Raw genomic sequence first — 22,138 nt, 5'->3', positions numbered from 1 at the left:
CCTGAAAAATTGTGGCTGAAACCTCTTGGGAATTCAAACCAACCAACTTGGCTTACATGGAATTCCAGGAAAGGTTTTCTGGAAAGAAAATGATGTTGGGATTTTCATGGGATTTGGGTTTTTTTAAAAAGCCAACATTTCATGTAGAAAGAAGACACAGAGTGCTGATATTCTATGTGAAACTCCTAGGTTTATTCATAAGTAATGTGAAATATCATAAACGCTTGGCAGTGTCAGTCCTCAGTGGTAACTCTATTCAACTTCATAACCTATTTTGGAGCATGCATGTTAGCTGTGAATTAGAAGAAAAATGGTAACATGAGTGGGAGTATAATGTCCAAACAACTTATTGTAATTCCATGGGTTTTTTTCAAGACCTGCATGATACTGGGTCACAATGAAAAGCAATATGAACTCTGTCTGCAGAAGTGATGGATAGATTTCTTCACATACTTCTTCAGTTCAGGAACTGTGCTGATTTTATAGGAAATAAGAAGTACACAGTGATTTAAACCACTAATATATTTATATGTCTATATGACAGTCATGGGAACTGGTTAATTTGTTAATCAGGGATCATACTCAGATATGAAAACAATGTTTTCTTTCTGTAAGACTTCAGCAAATGCAATGAAGTTTTCCATACTGGCTGTCTGGTAAGAAAGAATATGAAAGGAAAATTGTTTCACTGGCTTATATCCTACATATGGACAATTTCTTTGTAATCCTTCTTGAGAAACGACATGGACCCAGACTATTTATTTCATCATAGATGAACCTGAAAGAAGTACAGTCCGTAGAGACATAGTCCTCTGAAGTCTGTTCTCTCACAGTTTGAATGAGAACACTTAATTTCCACGAATCCTGAGAAGCATAACTGGGAATAGAATAAAGTAAAATACACTTAAGTTCCTTTTTGTCTATGGGAAATTTTGCAAAACAGAGAACATAACCCGAAAATTATCCTGAAAAAATGAATGGCATTTATATATGCTTTCCAACATTCTCTACAAAGAAATTATATTGGTAAAAAGTCTCAGACAATCCCTGTAGCATTTTTGATTGAAGATACATTTCAGATTTGTTTAATTTGAATTATGCTAAAATCTCTCTCAGATATTATATCTTATTAAGGTAACTGATTTTGAAATGTAATCACTGTGAAACTTGGAAGCAGAAAATATACCAAAACTACATGATTGCAACTCTGAAAATGTATTTTATGTTTCTTGTATATAGATTTATTTCATAGCATCTCAGAAATGTGTCCTGCAAATGTTTAAGACACTGAGATTACTGTAATTTTAGGAACTTCACATCAGAAGGGTCCTTCAGTATTAATTAATGCAATTTGTCATAATTACCTAGATAAACACTTCAAACCCACTTTGTGAGAGTGGCAAAAAAAGTCTTCCCCTCTATCACTGCTTATTAGACATACCAAAATATTAGCATGACACTTGAACAGTCCTATAATCTGCTTTGTCAAATTGCTGATATATAAAAGAAATAACCTGAGGGAGATTTTATGAAAGCAAATGGAATGACAAGTGTTCCCATGTGTTTATTTGATTTACTTTTAATTACTTAGCACATAAATCATTCAGACCCAGCTGCTCAGATTTAATATTGAGCAACAGTAGCAATGCTACAGGGGTTTTTGGGGGTTTTATTTTTCACTTAGGTAAATGTTGCTGAACACATTCTGAGTTTAAATTCCTTCTTCACTTAGTGATTCTTCAGAAATACTTCAAAATATAAATACAAATTAGACTACCTAGTACTGTTTAGCCTGCATAGTCATGATTTAAAATGTAAGCGTATTTCAAAGGGTAACCTGGTAGAAAAATTAAAGCTTTATATTTTTAAGCTTGTTTTAATTTCGATTTATCTTTTATAAGTAAAAGGAGTGTTTTGAGAAATTTCTTACCACCTCTCAAAAGGCTCATCTCCTTTCCCACTTTCCCTTCCCCTTTCTTTTCCTTAACCCTTTCCCTTACCTTTTCCCTTTCACTTCCTCCTCATGCTTATCCCTGTAATTTTGGTTAGTTGGTTAATGCGGTGGGTTGACCCTGGCTGGATGCCAGGTGCCTACCAAATCCACTCTATCACTCCCCTAAACTGGTGGATTCTGCTTTTTAGATAGAGCAGATCCATGCTTTAAATAGAAGGTCAGTAATTTTTACAGTTTACCAAACAGTATCCCCAGTCACATGTAATTTGTGACATTTTCTTGATGTGTCATGACATATCCATTGGAGAGGCAGGATCGAGAAGTGGTATGTGTAGAAATGGGTCTCAATCATACAATGAAAATGTACAAATTAAACTTTCATCATGTTTTCTAACACTGCAAAAGGTCACAGAGCAAGGCAGTTTTCTTGACTCCTGAAAATGTTACTATGCCTTGGACAAATCCATTTAGTTGTATTTAAATCATTAAGCACAAACTAGGGAAGAGCCCTAGTTTCAGAGTCATGGAGCAGCAGCTCCTCGTATCACATTGCTGTAGGATTAAAATCCTCTATTCCACATTTGTCTTGAAGGCAGCTGGCTGGGAGAGTCCAAAGTGAAGCCAAGGAGTGAACTAAATTTATGTGGGCAATCAGAAGCTCGATACTAAAATGAGACTTCTGGTCCTCTTTTATGGATAAAACATAATGATTTGTTAAACTGTAGAGGTATGTGTTTGATTCCTAGGCAAAGATGCCAAAAGAGACTGGGATGAAGAAAATACATTGCTGTAATATGAAGTGACCTGTCTGGCATGATGTACCATCCCAACTGGCCAAGGAGAAGGTGAATCCTCCTATCATTTACACTACCTAAAAAGTGGGGCTTCAGTTTAACTGTCTCTGGGTGTGTACTGTTTTTAACTTAAGTGAAATTAGTCCATCTGCTGGTTTTACTAAGATTTTTTTAAAAAAAACCTTTCTTAAAAAGAAAAGAAAGAAGTGCTGGTTTTTATTATGGGCATTCATTTGGACTTCATTTTTTCTTATTTTCAAATAAAACTAATTACATACCTTTTCCATATACAAAAGAAACATATGTATTTTATTATATTTTCATATGATGAGACATTCTTTCTTCACAGTATACTAAGGAGTGAAAAAAGAGAGTGGAGGCTGTTTAGAAACACAGCCATCTTTATGAATCCCTATTTATTAATTTCCTTTCATTCTTTTCTCTGTTGAATCTTGAAGGTTGCCAGGTCATCGTAGCAGACTAAGAACTGATTTGAAGCCTCAGAGGAGGTAATAATACTTTCTCATTCCTTCCTTGTTTAATCTCGACAAACTAGCTGTAACTCTCTGCAGATTAGTAACATGCAATCAGGTGTGGTATGACAAACCAGGCTTACAATATATCCTTAAACTTCATAGAGGGTCTTCCATTCCCATAGGATCATAAAGATTTTTTTTTTTTGGATCTGAGTTGCAGTAAAATCTGGGTCATTGGGTTAATGGACAATAAGAAACAATCTGTAAATTCATTAAGTAATGGTAATGATGTGAAATAGATTTTGAAGTTTGTAAAGATTTTAAAGAATGCTGTTTTCCCTTTTAGTCTCTTGTTAAGGCAGAATATACAGCATATTTGTTTCAGTTTAGGAGACATTTTAGCTCCTTAAACAACCAGCAACACTTTCATTTGCTCATGTTATGTATTTCCTTCTTAGATGACTGTGTAAATCCTTTATCTGTATGGTATTTGTGAGCATGAGCAGTAAATCTCCCTCTGAATGCAAGCGACCAATTTTATGAGTATTGAATGGGTAACCAAAACAATAATGTTTCTTTTCCAATTCACAAGATTCAACAGTGGTTTTGCACTCAAGACATTTTAATCATATTACTATCATAGTATGCCCTTCATCTAGAGCTAAATGCCAGCCAAAGTTTACTTGAAAATGAGCCTAGGTTTTGCTCAAATAGGCTAATGAACCTTTGTGAACTTTCAAGACTGGGCTGAATTTCAACTTTGTAACAATACTTGAAGCCAGGTGAGTTTTACTGTAAATATTTCCACTGTGGTTCCAGCAGCAATCTGATCTTGTTTAACTAGTTTAACTAAATGCTTGTGAAACATTGAGGCATATTGTGTAACATTTAAATTAAAATGTTTTTATTTAAAAAACAGAAAAGTAAAAGCAGTGATAATATGCCACTGTTGAAACTGCTAAATTAATAAATGTGCAGACAGAGATAGAGTTAAATATTCTGTTTCTTCATCTATATGTATTCATGTATAGATACCAATAGGAAGCAAATGCTCTAAAAATTTAAAGAATTCATCAAATTTAGTAACATATTAACAAAATTTAGCTTAGATATGTCCTGGTTTGAGCAGTAGCAATCATTTTTTCTCCTTCTTGGTAGCTGGTGCAGTGCTGTGCTTTGACTTTTGGGCTGTGAACGGTTGCTGACAGCAAGTATGTTTTGAGTTACTGCTCAAATGTTTGGTTTGTCCAAGGCCTTTTCTGAGCTCATGCTCTGCCAGGGAGGAGGGGAGGCCGGGAGGAAGGAGAGACAGGATACCTGACCCAGGCTAGCCAAAGAGGTATTCCATACCATAGCACGCCATACCCAGGATGTAACCGGGAGAGACCCGGAAGGGCTGGAGCTCTGGGGGGATAGAGGAGGTATCGGTCGGTGCTCGGTCGGGCAGGGTGGGGTGAGTTATGGGTGGGTGGCTGGTGACGTGTTGTATTCTCTTCACTTGTTGTTGGCTTTATCATCATTATTTGTAGTAGTAGTAGCAGTAGTGATTTGTGTTATGCCTTAGCTATTGAACTGTGCTTATCTCAATCCGTGGGGGCTACATTCTTTGGATTCTCCTTCCTAACTCTCCGGTAGCTGGGGGAGCAAGGGGGGGGGGGGGAGTGAGTAACGAGCTGTGCGGACTTGGTTTAAACCATGACAAGATATTAAGGTGAACTTCTTAACTGTGCAGGTAGAGAGGCACTGGCACAAGTTACCCAAAGAAGCTGTGGCTGCCCCATTCCTGGCAGTATCCAAGGCCAGGCTGGACGGGGCTTAGAGCAGCTTGGTCCTACTGGAAGGTGTGGCAGGCGGTTGGAACTGCTTGAGCTTTAATGTCCTTTCCAACCCAGACCATTCTATGATACAATTCTATGAAAAAACACTGAATGCATTGTATATGTATAGCTATTTGTAAAAATCTAAGATGGAATGATTGTTACTAGTTACACCTTCTCAATTGAGTATTGATAATCTCTGTGGCTGTAAAGCCATTTTTAAAGGATTTAAATTTAAGCATAGCTCTTTACAGAAATTAAAGAAAGTAAATGGGGGGATTCAGTGAGAGAACTGGAGGTTCAAGAGACTAAATATTGCCTCACAATCAATAGCAAATTGCTTCTGGTAAATAGACAAGATGCATCCATCAATAAATACCTCTTCACCTCTTCCCCCTACCCTAAAACTCAGTCAAAACCAATACTTGGTCTTAAAAGCAGATGGAGTTAGCATGGAGATACCTTCAAACAGAAATGCAATTGCTTCAAGATGGACCACAGTGCTTGATAAAAATAAGTAATGAATAATAATTAGTATATGCTGTGGTCTCGACTAGCCTAAGACATAGGGGTTTATAGAGACATTGCCCACCATTTTTCTGAAAAGTATTTGAAATCTGTTCCTAATAGTCAAAATGTAGTAAATACACATAACCAATTCCCTAATTTAAGGTCTGTGATGCTGCATACATGCTGTGACTGAATGCAACTCAGATAAGTACACATACTGAGGCAGAACTAGGGTGACTAGGTGAATAGGGAGAGTAAGGCAAACATCCACCTTGAGCTTTCATGAGGTGGTGATATTGTAGTATTCTAAGGGTTAATTTTTTGTAAGCTTCTTTTAATTGGAAGTTAAAATTGTGTAAAAATTTTCTTTTTATAGCATTAATCTGCAGATTAATGTTTCCTGTGTTTTAATGACATGTTCCCCAGCAGCAGATGAGTGGTATAAAAATGCTTAATTAGAGTCAGTCGTAGCCTGCTGGCAAACAATGACCTTACCTTCAACTCAATGTACTGGAGAAAGAACTTGAAGCCTTTTTGTTCTTTAACATAAGCTCTAAACCTAAAAGGCATAAAGTGTTTTTTTGCCTTTTTTTTTTTTTTTGCATGCCCATCTGAGTGTTGACTCTAACGACAATACAGTAATATCTGTTTCTTTGAGCAGTTTTCTTTATTTGCTGGTTGGAATTTACGGAGGTGTGGATACTCATGTGTGTGTGTGTGTGTGTGCGTAAAAACGAAGGCAGACACCAAGAGGCATGGAAGTTCAACAGATTTTCTGAGTTTTTGAATTCAGCTTCTGTTTTGTTGCCTGTACCTAACATTACCTAGTTTATGCTGATTTTAATGTAACTATTGCACTTAAGCGAAGCCTCCACCTACCATTAACTGTTCCCTAAGCATTTATTACTTCAGGCATGTATTCTATAAATTATACAGAGGGCCTGATACTGTGTTTCAGTATATCATCTAGATCTGTACGCATTTTAATCTAGCTCTGTTGTAGAATGGAAGTAAGGTTTTTTGCTCCCCTTACCTTGCGTTCTCCTGCTTCCTATGAAAGCTCCCTCTCTTGCTGCAGCTCAAAAAGGAAGAAAATCTGTCTACCATTATATGCTGATACAAGTAAATGCACGAGCTGGCTAGTGTTTGCATGGCTTGGCTGCAAGTCAGGAAGGTACCCGTAAAAAAAAATTAAAGAAAAAAAATTCTGTGTGTGTGTGCATTCATGTATGCATATGTATAAAATATAACTGGGACATGCAATTATTTTTCTTCTGGTTATAAAATGGATTCCACTCTCTTATCACTGCCAAGAAAAAAAAAAAAAGTAAAACAAACCAAGTGTTTCTTTCAATACATCTCGCAATCTTTATCAGCTCAATAAACATGCAGTGGAAAACCAAAGAGAAACTATTGGTGTTCTTTAGCAGAGGAGTGAAACAAAACCAGACATTCTGAGAGTTTATGAGAGCATGTAAAAAGATCATTTCCTGAAAAAGTCCCTAGCTATAACTGGAAGATCAAAATGTCCTGATTGGGAGATTGTGTTAGTCACAAAATATGATATACACATTGCATTTTGGAACTATCATCTACTTAACACTTACTGTTGTTGGACTGGGAAGAAATAACACATGTGTTGCTACCTTATTGAGTGTAGCGGTAATAATGAAAAGCATCAAGGAGGTGGAGGGGAAAAGAAAGTAGTGGTAGAAGGAGCCAGCATTGTGCTGAGAGGACACACTGCAGTGTGAGTGAAATTCCCTTCCAGTAACCTCTGGATTGACTTAGTCCCAGGGCCTAGGAACTTTTGGCTCACTGACAGCAAAGTAAGCCATGCAACATTTTACTTACATAAAGAATAAAACCAGCTCAGCCCCTGTCAGTACATACTGTTTTGCTCTACTGCCCTGATGCACCAGATGCATTTATTTTCCAGTTACTAAACTTGGAAATAAGATCTGGTACAGCTCCCAGGTTGTCCATCAGCTCTATCAGAACTATCTTGCAGATGTTAAAGATGCAGTTACGTATTTCAGTGTATATATGATCAACCCAGGTATAATATCATCTTCTCAGCACACATGAAAATAGTGTATAATAATGTGTAGGACAGGTTGAAAATCATGTTATTAGAGCTGGATTTCCCTTTTTTTCTTTTTTTAATGTAAGGCTGCGCATTCCATGTTTTACTTGGAAATTCAATTCTCTATCAAAAGAAAGCCAGAGGTATGCCAGTGAAAAATCTGTCTGTAAGTGTGGATAAGATGTGACTAGTGAAAACTACATTGGATGTTTCATACACCCCTATTTACCTGAGGGCCAGGGCCCAGCCATATCTCATGAAGCACCAGGTGGTGAAACAAGAAGGGATTGTAAAGCATCAAAAGAGAAGTTGCTTGGTCAAGGACCCTAATCTAGAGAGGATGTGTTGTTAAGGCATCCGTACAAAAACTGCAGTAGTATTTTTTTTTTAATTTTATGCTTTTAATTTTTAATGAAATCAAAAGTTTGGCTAAGAAACTGGATGGAAACATCTTGCTTTTATAAAAGAATTCTCAGGAAAAAAAAAAAAATCCTGACATTATAGTAGCCAACAAAGCAGAACTTAATTTGTGTAACAGTTTTAACTGGAAATACTGTTATTTCTGCTCTGGTGCATATGAATGTGGTGGATTCCTACTGTGAGGAAGAGAGAAACTAGAGGGAATGTAGGAGCTGCCACACTAAATCAGACCAAAAATCTGTCATCTACAACTGCTGGTGTTTGGTGGTAATCAACAAAGAAATGTATAATACTAAGTAAGTGAAAGCATTACAAGCTACATCAACTGTGATGCTGATAAAAGCTAAACATTTTTAATTTTAATTTCAACTCTATATTTTTGAAGCTTCTTGCATAACTTTTTATTTTCAGTTTTTGTCTCCACAGCTTTCTCTGGCACTAGTGTCTAAAACTGTATCTCACTGATGGAAATATTTTCTACTTTGGTTTTCCTTATTTTTTTTATTGCAGTTTTTGCCCAAGATTTATCACACTTGTATTATTGCTGTTTGATATCATCCATCACTGTTTTATATATCAGTTTCCCAGGGGCCCTGTTCACCTTAGATGCTGTTTCCTAAACCTTTCTCTGCATCTGTTTGCAAGTAAGGTGATAAAATCTTCCCTTTTGTATGAAGGGGATAAGGGAGAGAATGAGAGGGTGAGAAGAGAATGCAACAAAGCCAAATTCACTCTGTCCTCTTGGGATGTAAAGGGCAACTTTTAAGATTGCCAGCAGTAAAGGAAGCAGTGACTGGATGGCAAAGGCTGTGGCAGTCTTCCTCAGCCAACCCTAGTCCCATCTTGTTCTGTCTTCAGGCTGGGTTTGGCTTCCTGTTTTGGAAGACAGATGTGTGCTATATTGCAGGAGTCTTGAAAATTATTTTGTTAGAGATGCATGCATACATACTGCTTTTTTGCTTGCAGTTTTGAGAGGACAGTAGAAGTGCTGATGTTTTACAATCATAGAATTCTTTAGAGAATCATTTAGGTTGGAAGGACCTTTTAAGGTTATCAAGTGCAACTGTTAAATCCTTTTTACCATTTTAACTGTTTAACTCTTGCATAATCTCAATCTTACATTTAAGAGGAACCTCAGGATTTAGAAGTAGGACACAGGTTACAAAGATTGGTTTTAATGTAAGAAACATCCTGAGAAATATTCTTAGTGATGTATTTCTCACTCACAGTTACTCAAAGTGCCATTCTAAATGGCAGAGTATATGCATTCAGCACTGTACATTTTCACTTTCATGGCTTTTTTCCATTAATTCAACTGAGATGCTCATTAATCTGGTATTCCTATAATCAATATAACTTGAAAGAGACCAGATTTTCACCAGAAATCCTAACATATATGTAATTCTCCCAGTTAGGGAAAGAAAAAAAATAAAACCAAATGTTTTGGTGTCTGTAGTCAGCCACCCATTCTATAAAACAAGGTTTTGTGTAGCTGACACAAATGAAAAACATTTTCATTAATACATTTAAAAGACTATAGATTTTTAATCAACATCCTTTTGATTCAGATCCATGACTTAATGGCTTTCTTGAAATGTTAGTGTTAAGGAAGACTTTGTGCTAAGGAGTGGCTACACATTACTTCAGAGATGATTTGTCTTCATCACAGAAATGTCCACCTCTGCTTGCAGCATAGTATCTTCTGTGGGAGATGGATAGCAAAACCAGCTTAATACTGGATCTTCTGCTCCTGTCTTGTTTCAGAGTTTCTTTACTGCAGAAGATACAGGGTAAGAGTTAGGCTTGTGGGGCTCTGGGAAGATATTACAGGTATGCTCTTCACTTCCTAGTTATCCTCCAGTTCACATACTACCCCATCTCTGATAGCACCTGTGGAACCCTAGAGTCAGGGTTGCTGTGGGAATTGCACCGTCACAGAGTACCTGTGGATTTGCTCCTGAGCATAAACTACTCTCCAGGTCCTGGTGTAATGTCTGCCCAAGTCTTGGGTACCGGTAGTGGTTTGCTCCAGTTTATTGACAGAGTGGCAGATGAAGTCAGTAAAGCTGAGTTTTGATGTGCTGCTTTGTGAGTAATTCTGTAAAAACTTTGCGATGGTTTAAATATTGTAGGGATTTTTTAAGCTGCATAACATGGAATTTTATAATACAGTGCAGTCTTCACATCTCTGTATGTCAAATCATTTACTATACTGCATATACTACATAAAAATGCGAGTAGATTATAAAAGAAGTCCCATTCTCCATAGAACCTGGTCCACAAACTTGCAAGGTGGCTTTTTGGTAAGGGAAGGGTGCCCTTGGCTCAGCTGACATGCTGTTATAGTGTTGGTGTCTGATGCTTTTGGCTTTGTTTGGTTGAGTCCATATGTAGAATTATAGTCTTTGGGGGAGAGGGAAACAGTTCCATATAGAATCATAGAATCATTTAGGTTGGAAAAGATCTTCAAGATCATTGAGACCAAACATTAACCTGGCACTGCCAAGTCTACCACTAAACCATGTCCCTAAGTGCCACACTCTTTAAAATACTTCCAGGCCTATTTTGACTCCCCCACTTCCCTGGACAACCTATTAAGGGAAAGGAGAGAGTCAGGCATTGTGTGAAAAATACAGACCCTCTGGCTGAAGATAATACCCATTTGTATCAATGTGTATTTCACACACTACGTTGTGCCCATGCACAATGCTTATAATTACTCTTAAGTAAGAGTAATTGTAAATTACTCTTAAGCAAAGTGGCCACATCTTTGCTCAACCCACACAATGAAGAAGAAATTTAAAGACAAGTTGTGGCTTTCTCTGTGCTCTGTCCCTTAATCCTGAGCAGTGTTTGCCAACTTAGCATCTGTTTTGTCTATAGCTGTACATTTAAGGCCTTCAGCATGGATGATAAGGAGCTTGTAGGAATTGTTGCGTGCTGGAACACACAGAGGGCCTTCAATATTGAGGTACTTTAGAAAGAATAATATTGTGATACTTTGAAAAATAGGCAGCAGTTTCTGCAAATATTGAATTCCTTTATGTTTTCAAATGTCAAATTTAATTTTTAAAATATATCATGATAGTCAATGTTTTTGTAATGGTTTTCCAAATAATTATGCATTTCATTATTTTTAAATTGAGGGGTTTTGTAAAACAAGCCCTAAATTTATTGACCCTTATTATTTGATCTGCTTTCTTCTGTAGTTCTTCAGAGTGTAGCACACTGACAATTAACATTTGGCACCTGCACAGTGCATACGCCCAGATGATTATACCTTTGATATCATATAGATAGGTAATTTTAAAGACACGTAGTGTTCATATTCAAAATGTCTTCCAGGCTATATGCATTTCTAGGTAGGTAATTTCAAAAGAAAATTATGTTTTCATCATACTAGATGGGTATTAAAATACTGTCATTCATTATCAACAAAGAATGTGTTCAGTTCTGATTCTTTTGCTAGAAGATCTTTTAAAAAGGAAAAGATCTGAGATGGAGTTGTTTCTTTTCTGGTTGGAAACTTCTTATTCTTTATTAAGTGACTGGAAACTAAGGACTATTATTATTATTGCTTTTATTTTTTTCCCTTGTGATGACTGGGAGTCAGGAACCTCATCTACAGCAATGTGAGTGTTGAAATTGCAAGTGGTGTTTACAGTCAGAGCTTCTTTCATTTGAGCCCTCCAACCTGAAGGGGCAGACATCATCAGAGCATCATCAGAATTATTAAAATATCTCTACAATCAGCCAAGTGGATGTATATTTCCACTTCCTCCACACCCCAAATTTCCCTTTCTTTTTCTGGGACATCGGAAACCAGCCTGTCAGCATCACAGTGCAGCCATGTCTGCACATAAAACCTATTCAAATTAATAATAAAACACACCTCAGCTGAGGTTTTCTCCCTAGTACAGCATTTTCTAGCACAGTGTTTTCTCTTTAGCAGCTCATTTGACACTGGATGCCTGACCTCTGCTACCATAATAGCTGTTAATGGAAACTCCACCTCATGCAACGATAAGATGGATTTTTGGCAGCTGTGAGAGATTATGAAAAGTAAGAACAATCTTAGCTGGAATCAGAAGAAAAGAAAGCATCTGTACCTTGAGAAACACTCAGCTGGTTTTCATTACACACCAAGCCTATATTTATTACAAAGACTAGCCAAGAGACAGAAATTGATAGGTCTCTGCACTCGGACCAAGGAGGCTAGTGTTGGCTTGATAAATTCTTCCTTTCTTCTTGGTTGTATGAGTACAAGTGACCAGAGCTGTTCAAAACCACCGGTGGTCTGTCTCAGACCATCTTCTATGAGTATTCTTTATTATGTTTTTCCTTCAGTGTTGCTCCCTTGTCTCTAGCTGTCTTTCCCTTCTAAAATGGAAAGCAAAGGAGGTGAGGCAAAACAAGGGGGGAAAAATTCTTTTTAGAGCAGTTTTAGTACATCAGGCATCAAATACATTAAAAATTTCTTTAAAGTCTATATCACCACAAAGCTTTCTCCTAAGTGTGTGTGAGTGGTGAGTAGCATCCAGAGAAGGGCAATGAAGCTGGTAAAGGGCCTGGAGCACAAGTTTTATGAGGAACAGCTGAGGGAATTGGGGGTATTTAGACTGAGGAAGAGAAGGCTTAGAGGAGACTTTATCACTCTCTATAACTATGTGAAAGAAAGTTGTAGTGAGGTGGGGGTGGGTTTCTTCTCCCAAGTAACAAGTGATAGGACAAGAGATAATGGCCTCAAGCAGCACCAGGTGAGGTTTAGATTGGATATTAAGAACAATATCTTCACAGAGAGGGTGATCAGGCATTGAAAGATGTTTCCCAGGGCAGTGGTGGAATCACTGCTTCTGGAAGTGTTCAAAAACTGTGTAGATGAGGCCCTTAGTGACATGGTTTAGTGGTGGACTTGGCAGTCCTGGGGTAATAGTTGGACTTGATGATCTTAAAGGTCTTTTCCAACCTACTTGATTCTATGATCTCAGGACACAGAGAAGAACAATTAAAATTCAGAGTTAGAAAACTCAGTCATTAAAAGTGAAAAATGGAAAGCCTCTGTTGAAAAAGGCCTTTGGTTAAAAAAAAAATAAAAGAAAAACAAAAGAGGAAAAACGTCAATGGGGATTAGAAAATAAGTTATTTCATTTCTGTCTTCTTTCCAAGCCTGGAAAACACCAGGGATCAAGCTGAGCTGTCGCTAAAGATTAGGAGACAACAGCTACCAGCCACAAACTGTTTGGATGTGTCACTTAAGGCACTGTAAAGGAAGCCAAGTGAGTCAAGTAAACAGAATGCTGTAGCAGAAAACCTTGATTTAGTTATAACTGAGTAAACAGGGGAATATACTGCTGTAAACAAGTGAGGAGTTTGGCCATACTTCACATGTGAAGTGAAAATTAAATTAAATTATACAAGACAGATGGGAAGACCCTTCAGAATCCTTCTTTTCCCCCTGAAATTAACTTGTAAATTAAAGGGTGGAAGACAGGAGTTGTCTTTTTAGCCCTTCCAAAAATGATGGGAGAGTGTTTTAGAGGCTTCCACTGTACTTGTCTGGGTTGTTGCAGCTGCTCCTGGAGAGGCTTCTTCCTTGAGACAGTGGGAGTCACTGTAGTAGTCTTTTCTGCACTCCTCTGCAATATCCTGTAAAGAAAGCATGGCATGAAACATGCCTAGCACCAGTGCAACCCTGGTTTTTTGACTGTCTGCTGAGTTTTTTGAACTGTATGCTCTAGTATGGTGACATGTAAATAGCTTAGAAATCAATATTTCTATTATTGCTGTAAGTGCCAAAATTCAATTAAAAATTTCAGGGATGGTTTAAAACCAGCATGCTCTTTAAGTGCCAAATGATGGTAAGTTAGATATGGAACCTCATCCCTAGGAAACAATTCAGTGTATGTAAGCAGGATATAAAGTAATGGCAGCTGAAACAGAATTTTCTTTTCGACAGCTGCGATTGGGTTCCACTCTGCTCTCTAGGCATATTTCTGTATAAGGAGTATTAACTTCTGAGCTGAATTAATTCCACTTGTTTTCTACCTGCTTAATGCCATCACCAGCTACCAAAGTTGAGAAATTTAGCCTTGCACTGACATATGGGAATTTAGACCTGAAAACTTTACTTGATAAATGGATCCATGCTAAAAAAAATTACAAATCACCAAACCTGACTATTTCTGTCATGCTCTGCAAAAGTTTTTGCCTAACAAGAGTATTGAGTAGTAAAAGATTACTCCAAACAGGAAGTTTTCATATCAGTGTGATGTTTTTCTTTTACAATTTCTTTGACTTCTTCACAAGAAGTGGTTACTATAAATGATAAACAATTCAGACACAGATCTGCAAAAGCACCCAATTCCTATTAAGATGTCTTACTCCCTCTGATCCATCTTTGAGGATCTGGACCCTTGGCTCCTGAGGTTTTCTGGCGAATGCCTCATCAGACTTTTCAGAGAGAGATATATGGAGGAAGTTACATCTACTGGAACTGGAGCTACTTCAGAGAAGTAGCTGTACAAGGGATGACTGTTGGCACTGTGTTGAAAACCTTTAAAACGAAGGAAATACTTCACAGACTTCAAAGATATGTGGTTTTCAAATGGGACTCCATTTTGCTGTTTTGTACCCTTCTAAATTGTGACTGAAATCTGAAGGGAGTACTTTTGTTTTCCAGTCTATGAAAGCAGTTGGTGTATTTTTAGAATACAAGATAAAAAGCTTTCCTGGGGTTTTTAAAGAAGTATATCCTGCTGGATCAGCTGTGGAGTAAAGCTATTGCACTGCAATTGGACTGAAGTAATTTATGGAATAGTCATTATTCCATTGGTAAAAAGAACCTTAGATTTTTATATCAAGGTGTCTCTCCTTTCTATATATTCTACTGGAAAACTTTGTTAGGCAGTTATCTGTATACCACAGTGTGAGGAATGATGTAGTGGGAGGGTGCAGTTTAAGAAAAAATTATCAGCTTACTAAGTCCTCAACCATAAAGGTGTAAATGGAATTTAAGAGCTATAGTTGCTTCATAAGGATGAATCTTACTCTACAAGTAGAGCACCACAGTACTGCTTTAGTTTGTGGTACATTTGACATAGTTTTGACCACCTAAATTTGTGACATTTATCAAAGCCTTCTCTTTATTAAAGGTGAGATACAGGCACCTTTTAGAGGCTGCATTGCCTTTGCACAGAAAACATCCTAAAAAAGGGGTGAACTTCCAGTGGAGATTCCTTTTCCCAACCTGCTTTCCCCCCCACCTTCCATGAAAAAGTCTAGACCTAGAAGCAGTCTGAAAGACAAACACATCCTTAAACCCAGAGTTAGGAGGACTCATTTCTATGCTTTCTCATGTGTACAAGAATTAATGGCATAAAATAAAAAAATCCTGATCTCTTTGCATGATGAGTTCTTTATCTCTGGATAAATCTACATGAACCTTTCATATATGCCCAATAATCCCTGATGGCCTACGGGCCTAATTTTTGGCCTGATATGAATTGACAGAGTGTGAGACCAGACATAATGAAAGGCACAAAGTGGTACATTATTTGTTGGTTTTGGGTGCTAGTGATGAAAATTTTCCTGAGCAGGTCTGTGTCATGATGTGGCAATGTCTTGAACAGAATTTAGGAACAAGACCAAACAGCTCTGTTCCACAGTTATTTCAGCATATATGGCTTTTACTTTTACTTTCCTTCTTTCAAAAGCAGCTGCAAGCTTTTGTTCCAACAAAGATCTGGTGAAACATAGAGACACTAAATTAAAAAAAAAAAATAAAACCCAACAGGATGCTTTCCAAGGAACAGAAGCAGTTGGATTATACAAATGAGAGATTCCACGAAGTGAAAGCAGATGTTTAAAATCAAACTTTCCATTTAGCAAGAACAGTGTAATTGTAGACATAATAGAAAAAAATCCAGTAAGTAGCTTTGGAAATGGCTGTAAACAGCTTTTGGAAAGACAGGGTGGTGTAATTTTGGCAAGGACAATCCTAGTAAGAGGATTTTTACAAAACCGTATAAATTTTCCTGTTCCTGTCTTCCTCTTTCCTGTTTACCTACAGGTCATACTGGGGCAACAAAACCTACAAGAAGAGCATAATTTTTCTTGAGCTGGAAGCTTTTATTTCACTACAGCTGAAGCTTGTCAGTGGAACCAGTGGGTGCCAGGAAAGGTGGGAAGTCATGAAAGTCAGGGTAATTACGCTCTCAATAATTCCTTCTGTGTCTTACAAACGTTAATGTATTTGGGTATGTCACTACTATAGCCAGTGTGGTACCTTCTGAAGCAATAGCCCTGTGCATTGCTCCAAAGAGGTTATGTCTAACCTGTGGCACACAGGCTGCTTTCCTTCCTTTCTTTCATCTTTTTTTTTTCATTAGTGACAAGCCCAGAAGAGACCAAGGCTGTAGATTCACATCCTGGACCTGGCTCAGGATAAGACCACTGCAATACCTCATGGCACCTTTCACAATGTTCTGGATCCTTGGGGAGAAAACCTGGGCAAGAAGGGAGCTGTGGTGAGTTTGCGAAAGGACCCTGATCCAAGTAAGCATTGATGTAAGACAGCAGGGCATGTGAGCCAACTGAACAGAGTGTGTTTACTCTCAGAGCCTTATCCCACCACAGGAATTCAGGAAATGAGGTGGTGGGTATAGTTCTTTATATGATAGGATGCTGCACATCAAGTGCCCTGCCAACTCAGCTAGCTGGCATGTCTGCCTGCTCTCCTCTTACTTATCCGTGGTCCGCATTATCATTTCTCTTTCTTTTTTATAGGCACAGTTCTCACACTGCTGTGGCCATCTTTCTAATTCTCTGCTTCAGCAAGTCTCCTGGTGTACAGTGTGTTACTGCCTGTAAAGTGCAGTACAACTCAGGTGAGAATCACACCACATGTGATTACTGATCTTGCATGCTACTGTAACAGTATGGTCAAGAAAAGTTACAGATCTCACTTCCTAGGCTGTATTATACATGAGTATATAATATCAGCAAGAAACTACTCTGTTACAGTAATGAAGAACAGTGACAGAAACTGTGACATTACTTGTGAGGATAAGTTTGTGCCCTGTGTCAATGCTGACCATGCAAAGAGAGGAATTGGTAAAAAAAGTATCTAGATCATTCTCCTTATATATATATAGTAAATATTTGTAGCTGCAGCTAAAAGTTTACATTCTTTGAATATACAGCATGCTGCTTATTGTAAATATTAGATCCTAAGGAAGAGCTTTGTGCAAGTTAGAATATCACTTCTTATTTAAAACCTCTACAACATGAAACAAGCATGCTTCACCTTACATATGATTTCCAAGATTTTTTTGCAAGTCAAATGAGTTCTTTGTGCTCAGGTTTTAATCCATACATTTGATGTAACATAAGCCCATTATTTAATGCTAAATAGTATAAATCACTCTTAAGTTTGTAATGTAAAAGAGCTACATTCTGAAGCAGCTGTTCAGCAATAAAATGAGCTTTAGTTGAATTTATAAAGTGATAAGGTTTTTTTCTGATAGTTGTGGTGGGGCAAAGGGGAACTAGTAATTTTTTAAAGAACAGTTATCAATCAGTATGGACTTTGATAAGCTAGGTATCATAAGGATAAAACCCCTACAACATTCTTCCTAAGAATGACTCTTTATTTAAACAGCAGCAGAAAGTGTATATAGAATGGAAATAAAACAAACCTAAATTAGATTACTAGTTTAGTAATCTTCCCAAATAAAAATATAGAACCAGGAAAATAGTTAAGAAAGATCATAGTAACAAATGCAAGAAATGAACAGAGCATGAATTAATAATGCAGAATTGACTGCTCACAGTTAATAAATATCTAGTTTAGGAAACAGAAAACCACACAGATTTCTGATAACTAATGCCTTTTGTAATATTGGCCAAAATTTCTGTCTAGCGAGGCCTGTCTAAAGGCAAAGTAGTAAGAGCTACATCTTGAGTGTAATTTGAATGTGCTAAGCAAAAGCATGATATCGTTTTATGGGACTTGAAATGCTTTCATAATTCAAGGGGCAGAAAATGTGTCAGGAAACTGACAGGAGCCATGAAAAAGGTGCATCTTCAGTTGTGTAAGTAGACGTGGCTCCCTGATGCTTCAGCAGATCTACTTTCATTCATACTTGCTGAAAATCTGACCCCTGGCACTTTCAGAATTTCTTGCAGAGATTTATTTGAGTAGAAAACAGAATTAATGATTGTGAAGTGCTTGAAGCGATTGAAGAAAAAAATTGTATTGCTGATAAATCTCACACATAATGCAGGGTTAGAGAAGCACTGTTGTGACAGTGCTGCACATGAAGGATGATTCCCCTAACCTCAGTGGAACTCAGTTACCTCAGGGTAAAAAAAAAAAAGAGATACTGATACATTATGGATTTGAATTTTATTAAGCTGTGTAAACACTATCCCACTGGGCCATGATATACTGTTAGCTTTCGGTTTCTGTTCTCTTTCTTCTTAAATAGAACAAGAAAATCCTTCTCCAAGCTGAGTAAATAATTGCTTTGTGGAAGACAGAGGTCCTTATGGTTGCCTCCATCACATCATTGCTGTCAAGAGAATTTCTGAGGATTAAAAACTTGTAAGCAGCTTTCAAAAATAAAAACAGTGATTTGGATTAGTGTCAACCAAGTTAAAGTTTGAATATCTTTGAACATACATTATTAGAATGCAAGCAAGACTGAGAAAAAAAGATCTTCCATTAAAAACAAAAACCAAAATGGCATAATAACTGTAATATGTGCATTTTTTGGTAAGAAATTAGTTTTAATAATGGTGAGGGTCAAAATGATTTACAATATAAGCATTGAGTAGTAAAAAATTATTTTTTCTAAGACCTACTAAGAAATCTGAGATTATTATATAGACATCTACTTTCACAAAAGAACTGTACAGTATTATTTCTAGTAATGTATTTACTCCAGTTTTTGTACTTTGGTGAACTGCTGGAGAGGGGGCTACAGTGGGAGTGCTGCATGTGTGTGACTCTGAATACAGTCAAATTAAAAGAGTAGTATGGATTTAACTGAAAAATAAAGCTGTGCTTTGTTTAGTTTGGGGAGGTAATAGTGCAATTACCTGAATCTAGCAGCTGGCAGACATTTCACATGCAAATTTGAAGAACTCTTATAGTGCTTAATGAAGTTTTTGTGCTCATCAATTATCTTCAAGATACAGCCGGGCTGTAATTGGCAGCCTAAAACAGAGTCAGTGAGGAAGATCTTTGTGGGACATCAAGTCCGTTTGGTGGGCAAAGTTAATGCAATGGCATAATTTCTTTAAAGAACACCATTACCAATTTGATCTCACTTTATACCATTTTTAACATGAGGAAAAAAAAAAAGTTACACATATGAAAAAGAATAAATTACACATAATCACATTTCCAGCCTAAAAAATGTCATAATGATTCTGTTTTGTGAGGGGCAAGCAGAATTCTGTCTAATCCATAGGAGTGTGCACATAGTCCTGGATATGGCAGTTAAAGAAATAAGATCAAAAAGGGAGTGGTACATTTCCAGTAGATTTTAATTTCATTATAGTTTATTGACTGCTGGAGTTTCTCCCATGCAATTCTTCACTGAATGTAATGTTTTACAAGGGAGTTTGATTTGTCTCAGTATTAAAAGCCACTGTTTAAAACCTTCAGTAATCTGTTATTGACCATTTCATAGCTTTGGATGATTACTTGTGACATATGTGATGAAATGAAACAAACCAGAAAAACAGTGCCAAAATGCAGCCCGTATGCAGCTTCAACAAGATGCATTGAAAAATACATAGGGTTTAGTATTAAAAGGCTGATGTGGGTTTAATTTGCAGTTCATGAGGACTAAGTATTTGTACAAGTCCTTTTGCTTTTATAATGAAGTATCAAATTGGCAGTATTCCAGGCCACTTTCCATAATACATGAAGTTGATTGTGCTGCTAAAGCACTTACTCTAATTTGCAGAAAAGAGGAGCAATAAAAACTCTGCCTAAAAATCAGAATGGGGATGGGATGAAGGTACTCAAAATAACAAGCTATTTTTTGCCTTTTCATTTTGGATGATGAAAATAATGCCCATTTTCTGAAAGACCACCAGGAAATGTTGAACTACTTTCTTTTAATTTACTTCTGATATAGAAAATCAAAATTGGAGGGGGGTATGTTTACTTAGAGTAAAACAAATATAACAGTGATCTTTGAAAGTAACTAGATTAAGAATTAAAGTTTGAATAGCTGCTGTTTGTTATGTTAAATTCCTAACTCATTTAAATTAATGCAACAACATCAACTAGAAAAAGGTTTAATCACTAAATCATAATTCTACAAAAGCATATGCCTCACTGAAGTTATCAGAAAGGCACATGCAAGTAGTTATCCCAGTGGATGTGTGAAAGCGTTAGTCCTCGTGGGCAGCTAGGTAAATGCATTAGTAGTAGAGCAAATAAGAAACATTTTGCCTATAATGTGAAATGTGGTTCTGACACATTCTGGAGAACTCTAAGATGGGATTTCTTTTAATGAGAAGTTGTATGTAGCTTGGACCTTTCTTATTTCTTTCCCAGATTAATGTCAGTTAGTGGCTGAAGACAAAGCAAAGTTGGCTGGCAATTCATAAGCTCACTTCACTTATTTACGAGCCAAAGCAGCTGGCTGTGAGCCCCCAGGGATGTTCATTAAAAGCTAACTGACAAAGGACTTTGGAGCTCTGCAGAGGTTCTTGTTGTGCAGGGTGTCATTGCAGCAGGGAGCTCTCAGCACAGTGATCAGCTGGAGCAGGGCCTTGAGAGTATGTTCTAAAGAAAGCATGCTGCAACCCAAGAGCTGTATCACTCTGCCCAATTTGTAGGATGCTATGTAATTAGGTGTTTCTTTCTTGTTGAAGGTATTTCGGTTCACTTACAGAGACCCTGAATATTTCCCTTAAGTTTCAGACACCTAGAACTCGGTCAGAAGTTAGAATTCTGTCAAATGTGGGTTTATGTATTTAATTGATTTTTAAAGAGTGGACTCCCTATAGGTGCCCATTTTTCATTTGAGCATGGAAGGGTATGCATTTGTGTGGAACTGCATTTAAAAGGGAGCATAGCTCTGCAGCATTGTGGTGGTGGCACTTTGGGATGGGAAGGTTATGTTCCCATCCTAGTTCCCATCCCCAAGCCTGTTTCTGAGTTTAGCATCCAGCTGGTTTTAGATAGGATACAAAAATAGGCTTTGAGTTGATGCCAGGTAGTCCCCATCCCAGCTGTATGCTTTCCTTTTCTCAGTTGTCTGCCACAATAGAATAAATCATCAACAAGAGTACCCAGAAATGCCCTTTAGCATCCTTCATCCTTTCAATTCTGAGTCTCCAATTGCTCTGAAACTGCAGGCTGAGACTTTCACCTTCCCAGGCTGTGGCATAACACTTGTGGTATAGCAGCATCGGCCATTAATTGTATTTGTGGATTGTTGTATCCTGTCATTATACTATGAAAAATGTTTTTTGAGTTTCTATTGGATGTCTAGTGGATAAAGGTCAACCCAGAGTTTGGGCAGATGTCAAACTTTTAGAGCGCTTTCTGGTCAAACATGGCTGTAAGTGGTGAATTTTCAGTGCTAGATGACAGCCAAATGTGTATGGGTTTGGTTTGGTTTGTATTTTAATCTCGGTGTTTGTATGCAGGTGGCCCTTTTCTGCTCCAATGACCAGTTTATTTTGATGAGCATAACTAATTCATTCAATCCCTCTTCCCATAAAGGAGGGATGGTGCAAGAAATTGTTATCTCTTACTCTGGGCTATAATTAAAAACAATAGAACTGCCGAAGAGCAGATTTCTCTTTTGAAAATCCTTCTTTTAGAATTCTAGAAGATTATTTTAGATATTAGGTTACTTGCAATTTGGATGCAAGGATAAAAACATTTAAATCTACTGGAAATAATAAAAAGATACAGCTATCCAAAATTACTAAAAATATTTAGAAGTTCTGAGAAAAAAAATATATTTCCTATTTTCATCTTTTTTTTTTTCTCCTTCCCACTTACTGAAAAATAAGATGTGGGAAAATTCATGCATTCCCTTTAAACATAG

The 22,138-nt window shown here is 37.2% G+C and overlaps 1 long non-coding RNA gene across 1 annotated transcript; it reads left to right on the top strand.

Moving 5' to 3' along the window:
- Window positions 1-2,747: 2,747 nt before the first annotated feature.
- LOC115946690 (uncharacterized) lies at window positions 2,748-16,213 on the top strand. The gene is made up of 3 exons (XR_004080739.1): window positions 2,748-2,799; window positions 3,207-3,257; window positions 16,126-16,213. It is a non-coding gene; the product is annotated as an uncharacterized lncRNA (long non-coding RNA).
- Window positions 16,214-22,138: the final 5,925 nt, after the last annotated feature.

The sequence above is a fragment of the Melopsittacus undulatus genome, chromosome 5 (genome assembly GCF_012275295.1).
Source record: "Melopsittacus undulatus isolate bMelUnd1 chromosome 5, bMelUnd1.mat.Z, whole genome shotgun sequence".
Classification (NCBI taxonomy): domain Eukaryota; kingdom Metazoa; phylum Chordata; class Aves; order Psittaciformes; family Psittaculidae; genus Melopsittacus; species Melopsittacus undulatus.
This window is presented reverse-complemented; position numbering and strand designations above follow the sequence as displayed.